General features: G+C 42.9%; 1 protein-coding gene across 1 annotated transcript in view; it reads left to right on the plus strand.

The window, feature by feature from the left end:
- Positions 1–7,123, plus strand: part of LOC130587083 (dual specificity mitogen-activated protein kinase kinase 7-like) — a gene marked incomplete at its 3' end in the record, with an annotated part of 22,941 nt that overhangs the window by 473 nt on the left and 15,345 nt on the right. The window lies entirely within an intron of this gene.

The raw sequence follows: 7,123 nt of genomic DNA on the forward strand, positions 1-7,123 counted from the left end.
GGGAGAGTTTAGGGGGATTTGGGGCGGTTCTGGATTTTTAGGATTTTTGGGGCAATTCAGGGACATTTTGGGGCGGTTCTGGGAGCTTTGGGGCACTTTTGGGGTTTTTTTTCAGGGACATTTTTTTAGAGACAATTTGGGGTAATTTAGAGATATTTTGGGGGTTTTTGGGGACATTTTGGGGCAGTTGTGGGGTGTTTTGGGGGATCTGGGGCAGTTTTGGGGATTTTTTGGGATGTTTGGGGCAGTTTGAGGATGTTTTGGGGTGTTTTGTGGCAGTTTTTGGATATTTTGGGGCCGTTCTGGGAGCTTTGGGGCAGTTTTGGGGTTTTTTTCAGGGACATTTTTTTAGAGACAATTTGGGGCCGTTCTGGACGGTTTTAGGACATTTTGGGGCCGTTTTGGGGTGTTTGGGGACAGTTCTGGGATGTTTTGGGGTTTTTTGGTTTGTTTAGGGCAATTCAGGGACTTTTTGGGGTTTTTGGGGTGTTTGGGGACAGCTCTGGGATGTTTTGGGGTGTTTGGGGCAGTTCTGGGACGTTTTGGGGTTTTTTTGGTTTGGGGGTAATTCAGGGACTTTTGGGGTGTTTGGGGACAGTTTTGGGATGTTTTGGGGCTTTTGGGACATTTTTGGGGTGTTTCGGGTACTTTTGGGTGTTTGGGACAGTTCTGGGATATTTTCGGATTTTTTGGGACATTTTGGGGCCGTTTTGGGTTTTTGGGGTATTTGGGGACTTTTCTGGGATATTTTGGGGCCGTTCTGTGTTTTTGGGTTTCTTTGGGGCAATTTCAGGACATTTTGGGGCCCTTTTGGGGTCTCTGCGTTGTTTTGGGACTTTTCTGGGATGTTTCGGGGTGGATTTGGGTTTTTTGGGGTGTTTGGGGCAATTCAGGGACATTTTGGGGCTGTTTTGGGGTCTTTGGGACTTTTCTGGGATGTTTTGGGGCAGTTCTGTGTTTTTGGGGTGGTTTGGGACGGTTTTGGGATATTTTGGGGCTGTTTTGGGGTTTATGGGTTTTTTGGAGCGGTTTTGGGGTGTTCAGGGGGATTTGGGGCCGTTCTGTGTTTTTGGGGTGTTTGGGGCAATTCAGGGACTTTTTGGGTTTTTTTAGGACATTTGGGGACATTTTGGGGATGTTTTGGGGTTTTTAGGGGTGTTTGGGTACAGTTTTGGGATGTTCTGGGATTTTTGGGACATTTTGGGGGTGTTTTGGGTTTTTTGGGGTGTTTAAGGACTTTTCTGGGATGTCTTGAGGCTGTTTTGGGTTTTTTTGGGGTGATTGGGAGAGTTTAGGGGGATTTGGGGCGGTTTTGGGGTTTTTTTCAGGCACATTTTTTTAGAGCCATTTTGGGGCAGTTCCGGGATATTTTGGGGTGGTTTGGGGCTGTTTGGGGACATTTTGGGGCGGTTTTGGGGTGTTTGGGGACAGTTCCGGGATGTTTTGGTGCGGTTTTGTGGTGTTTGGGGTGTTTGGGGACGTTTTGGGATTTTTTGGGTGTTTGGGACAGTTCTGGGATGTTTTGGGGCTGTTCTGTGTTTTTGGGGTGGTTTGGGATGGTTTTTGGGATATTTTGGGGGTGTTTTGGGGTGCTTGGGGACAGTTCTGAGCTGTTTCGAGGAGGTTTTGTAGTGTTTGGGGTTTTTGGGACTTTTCTGGGATGTTTTGGGGCCGTTCTGGGCTTTTTGGGCTGTTTGGGAAAGTTTAGTGGGATTTGGGGTGGTTCTGGGGTTATGGGGTGTTTGGGACGGTTTTGGGGTGTTTGGGGACTTTTCTGGGATATTTTGGGGTCTCTGGGTTGTTTTGGATTTTTTTTCGGGGATGTTTTGGGGCTGTTCTGGGTGTTTTGGGGCTGTTTGGGAGAGTTCAGGGGATTTGGGGTGTTTCGGGGCATTTGGGGTGGTTCTGGGTTTTTCGGGCAAATCAGGGACATTTTGAGGCGGTTTTGGGCTGTTTGGGGACATTTTGGGGCACTTGGGGGGATGTTTTGGGGTGTTTGGGGCAGTTTTGGGCTGTTCAGGGGGATTTGGGGCAGTTTTGGGGTTTTTTGGGGTGTTTGAAGCAATTCAGGGACATTTTGAGGCGGTTTTGGGGTGTTTAGGGGGTTTGGGGCTCTTCTGAGTTTTTGGGGGTGTTTGGGGACTTTTTGGGGATGTTTTGGGATTTTGGGGCAATTTGGGGACATTTTGGGGCCGTTCTGGGCTGTTGGAGGCAGTTTTGGGATATTTTGGGGCTGTTCTGGGGTTTTTGGGCTTTTGGGGAGAGTTCATGGGGATTTGGGGCAGTTCTGGGTTTTTGGGGTGTTTGGGGCAATTCAGGGATATTTTGGGGCAGTTTTGAGGTGTTTGGGGACTTTTCTGGGACGTTTTGGGGTGGTTCAGAGTTTTTGGGATCTTTGGGACAATTCGGGGACATTTTGGGGGTGTTTTGGGGTTTTGGGGGTGTTTGGGGACTTTCTGGGGTTTTTGGGACAGGTTTGGGACATTTTGGGGCAGTTCTGGGTCGTTTGGGGCAGTTTTGGGGTTTTTTTTTCAGGGACTTTTTTTAGAGACAATTTGGGACAGTTCGGGATATTTTGGGGTGGTTTGGGACAGTTTGGGGACATTTTGGGGTCATTCTGTGGTGTTTTGGGATTGTTTTGGGATTTTTTGGGTTTTGGGACAGATTTAGGACATTTTGGGGCCGTTTGGGGCAGTTTTGGGCTGTTTCGGGACTTTTCTGGGATGTTTTGGGGCCGTTCTGTGTTTTTGGGGTGGTTTGGCACGGTTTAGGGGGCATTTTGGGGCCGTTTTGGGGTGTTTGGGGACAGTTCTGGGATGTTTTGGGGCTGTTCTGGGGTGTTTAGGGAGATTTGGGGTAGTTCTGGGTTTTTTGGGGCTGTTTGGGAGAGTTTTGGGGGATTTGGGGCCGTTCTGTGTTTTTCGGGGAGTTTGGGGCAATTCAGGGACATTTTGGGGCAGTTCGGGGATATTTTAGGCATTTTTGGGACATTTTGGGGCAGTTTTGGGGTTTTTGAGGTGTTTAGGGACAGTTCTGGGATCTTTTGGGGGTTTTGGGGCAGTTTTTGGACATTTTGGGGCCGTTCTGGGTTTTTGGAGCAGTTTTGGGGTTTTTTTCAGGGACATTTTTTTAGAGATATTTTGGGGTAATTCAGGGGTATTTTCGGGGTTTTTTGGGACCGTTTTGGGACATTTTGGGAGTGTTTTGGGGTGTTTGGGGACAGTTCTGGGATGTTTTGGAGTTTTAGGGGTGTTTGGGGACTTTTCGGGGATGTTTTGGGACTTTTCGGGGATGTTTTGGGGTGGTTTTGGTTTTTGGGGTGTTTGGGGCAATTCAGGGACCTTTTGGGGCAGTTCGGGGATATTTTAGGGATTTTTGGGACATTTCGGGGCAATTGGGGATGTTTTGGGGGGTTTGGGGACAGTTCTGGGATGTTTTGGGGCCGTTCTGTGTTTTTGGGGTCGTTTGGGACGGTTTTGGGATATTTTAGGGTTGTTTTGGGGTTTTTGGGATGTTTGGGACAGTTCTGGGGTCTTTTGGGGTTTTTTGGTTTGTTTGGGGCAATTCAGGGGCTTTTTGGGGTTTTGGGGGACTGTTCCGGGATGTTTTGAGGATGTTTTGTGGTGTTTGGGGTTTTTGGGACTTTTTGGGGCTGTTTTGGGGTTTTTTTTGGAGTGTTTGGGGCAATTCAGGGACATTTTGGGGCAGTTTGGGGATATTCTCGGGTTTTTTGGGACATTTTGGGGATTTTTGGGGTGTTTGGGGCAGTTCTGGGACCTTTTGGGGGTTTTGGGGCAGTTTTTGGATATTTTGGGGCTGTTCTGGGTGCTTTGGAGCAGTTTTGGGATTTTTTTTCAGGGACATTATTTTAGAGCCATTTTTGGACAATTCAGGGATATTTTGGGTTTTTTTTGACGCATTTTTGGGCTATTTTGGGGGTTTTGGGACAATTTTGGGCACTTCGGGACGGTTTAGGGATATTTTGGGGCACTTTTAGGATTTTTGGGGCAGTTCAGGGCTATTTTGGGGCACTTTAGGGTCATTTTGGGGCAGTTTTTAGTCTTGAGAACAATTTAGGTCAATTTTGGGGCATTTTAGGGACATTTTGGGCCATTTTGGGGTGGTTTTAGCGACCGTGAGAAGAATTTTGGGATATTTTGGGTCGTTTTAGGATCATTTTGGAGCATTTTGGGGCAGTTTTAGGGTCTTGATGACAATTTAGGGACATTTTGGGGCAGTTTTGGGGTATTTGGGGCAGTTTAGGAGGATTTTTGGGCAGTTTGGGGCAATTTAGGAGGATTTTGGGGCAGTTTTGGGGTGTTTGGGACAATTTAAGAGGATTTTGGGGCAATTTAGGGGTTTTGGGGACATTTTGGGGCTGTTTGGGGTTGTTTGGGGCAGTTTAAAAGGATTTTGGGCCATTTTGGGGCTGTTTTAGGGTCATCAGGACAATTTAGGGTCATTTTAGGGCAGTTTGGGGTCATTTAGGATCATTTTGGGGCAGTTTAGGAGGATTTTGGGACATTTTGGGGCGGTTTTTGGGGCTGTGATAACAATTTTGGGACATTTTGAGGCACTTTAGGGGGATTTTAGGACATTTTGGGGCAGTTTTAGGTTCTCAATGACAATTTAGGGCAATTTTGGGGTGGTTTAGGGGAATTTTTGGGCACTTTTGGGGTATTTGGGACAATTTCAGAGGATTTTGGGGTGGTTTTAGGGCCATCAGGACAATTTAGGGTCATTTTGGGGCAATTTAAGGTCATTTTGGAGCATTTTAGGGAGATTTTGGGCCATTTGGGGGCAATTTTAGGGTTTTAAGGACAATTTGGGGCCATTTTGGGAGAATTTGGGGAGATTTTTCGGGCATTATGGGGCACTTTAGGGGATTTTTTTGACATTTTGGGGCAGTTTTAGGGTCTTGGACAATTTTGGGCCATTTTGGAGGCGATTTAGGAACATTTTGGGGCAGTTTTAGCGTATTTTAGGGACATTTTGGGGGAATTTGGGGCGGTTTTAGGGTCTTGAGGACAATTTAGGGCCATTTTAGGACAATTTGGGGGTATTTGGGGGCATTTAGGGCCATTTTGGGGTATTTGGGGCAGTTTAAGAGGATTTTGGGCCATTTTGGGGCTGTTTTGAGGGGATTTTGGGGCTGTTTTAGGGCCATCAGGACAATCTAGGTTCATTTTGGGGCACTTTGGAGGGGATTTCGGGACATTTTGGGGCCATTTACAAGGATTTTAGGACATTTTGGGGCAGTTTTTAGTCTTGAGAACAATTTAGGTCAATTTTGGGGCATTTTAGGGCCATTTTGGGCCATTTTGGGGTGGTTTTAGCGACCGTGAGAAGAATTTTGGGATATTTTGGGTCGTTTTAGGATCATTTTGGAGCATTTTGGGGCAGTTTTAGGGTCTTGATGATAATTTAGGGCCATTTTGGGGCCGTTTTGGGGTATTTGGGGCAATTTAAAAGGATTTTGGGCCATTTTGGGGCTGTTTTAGGGGTTTGAGGACAATTTGGGGCCATTTCAGAGAATTTTGGGGTATTTGGGGCCATTTTGGGGCAGTTTTGAGGGGATTTTGGGCCGTTTTGGGGCAGTTTTTGGTTTTGAGGACAATTTCGAGATGTTTTGGTCAATTTTGGGGCCGTTTTGGGGTTTTTAAGGGGTTTATGGGGGATCTGACACTTTTTGGGGTGGTTTTGGGTTAATTTGGGGCACTTCAAGGCCATTTTGGGGCTGTTTAGGAGGATTTAAGGCCAATTTGGGGATTTTTTGGAGGGATTTTTGGGAAAAATGGGATTTTCTGGGAAAAAAAGGGATTTTTTGGGAAAAAATCAGGAATATTTGGGAAAAATAGGGGTTTTTCTGGGAAAAATGGGATTTTTTGGGGAAAAAAAATGGGGGTTTGGGAAAATTGGGGGTTTTGGGAAATACAGTGATATTTTTAGGGAAAAAATAGGAATTTCTGGGAAAAAATGGGATTTTTTGGGAAAAAAATCGGATTTTTTGGGGAAAAAATGGGATTTTATTTGAAAAATGGGATTTTCTTGGGAAAATGGGACTTTTTGGGGTAAAAAAACAGGAATTTGTGTTAAAAAATTGGGAATTTGGGGAAAAACCCAAGATTTTGCAGCCGGGGGGGCAGCCCCTCCCTCCCCTCCCCCCCTTCCCCTCCCCCCAATTCCCAAATTTCCACTCATTTTCGTCCCCCCCAATTTAAATCCATTTATTTCTCAATTTAAATTAATTTTATCCCCATTTAAATTTTTTTTTTCCCAATTTAAATTCACTTTTCCCCAATTTTAAGTTTTTTCCCCCCAATTTAAATTCATTTTTTCCCCAATTTAAATTAATTTTCCAAAAATTTAAATTCATTTTCCTAAAATTTAAATTCATCTTTTCCCAATTTAAATTAATTTTTCCCCAATTTAAATTCATTTTTTCTTAATTTTTCATTTTCCCCAATTTAAATTTATTTTTCCCCAATTTTAAGTTTCTTTCTCCACTTAAATTTATTTTTTTCCAAAATAAATTAGATTTAATTTTCTGTCAGTTTGATTTTCCCATTTAAATTCATTTTCCTCAATTTAAAGTCAATTTTCCCCAATTTAAATTAATTTCCCCCAATTTAAATTAATTTTTCCCAAATTAAATTAATTTTTTCTTCCCATTTAATTTTTTTCAATTGAAATTTTTTTTCTAATTTAAATCAAATTTATTTCAAATTTAAATTCACTTTTTTCCAAATTTTAATTCACTTTTCCCCCCATTTAATTTCTCCCAATTTTAATTTTTTAAAAATATTTTCCCTCATTTAAATGAATTTTTCCCCAATTTGAATCCAATTTTCTCTGAAATTTCAATTTATTTTCTGTTATTTTCCCCCAATTTAAACTCATTTTCCCCCCAATTTAAATTAAATTTTTCCTCCAATTTTAATTAATTTTTCCCCAAATTTTAATTAAATTTTTCCCAATTTTTATTAATTAAATCCCCCTCATTTTCTCCATTCTAATTCCTTTATAATTTACTGTTTTTCTGTTTTCTGTCATTTTTTTTTATTTTCTCCCAATTTTTTTATTTTCTCCCATGTTTTTTTATTTTTTTACTTTTTTTATTTTT

The sequence above is a fragment of the Malurus melanocephalus genome, unplaced genomic scaffold (genome assembly GCF_030028575.1).
Source record: "Malurus melanocephalus ecotype Western Australia unplaced genomic scaffold, MMel_1.1 scaffold_1512, whole genome shotgun sequence".
Classification (NCBI taxonomy): domain Eukaryota; kingdom Metazoa; phylum Chordata; class Aves; order Passeriformes; family Maluridae; genus Malurus; species Malurus melanocephalus.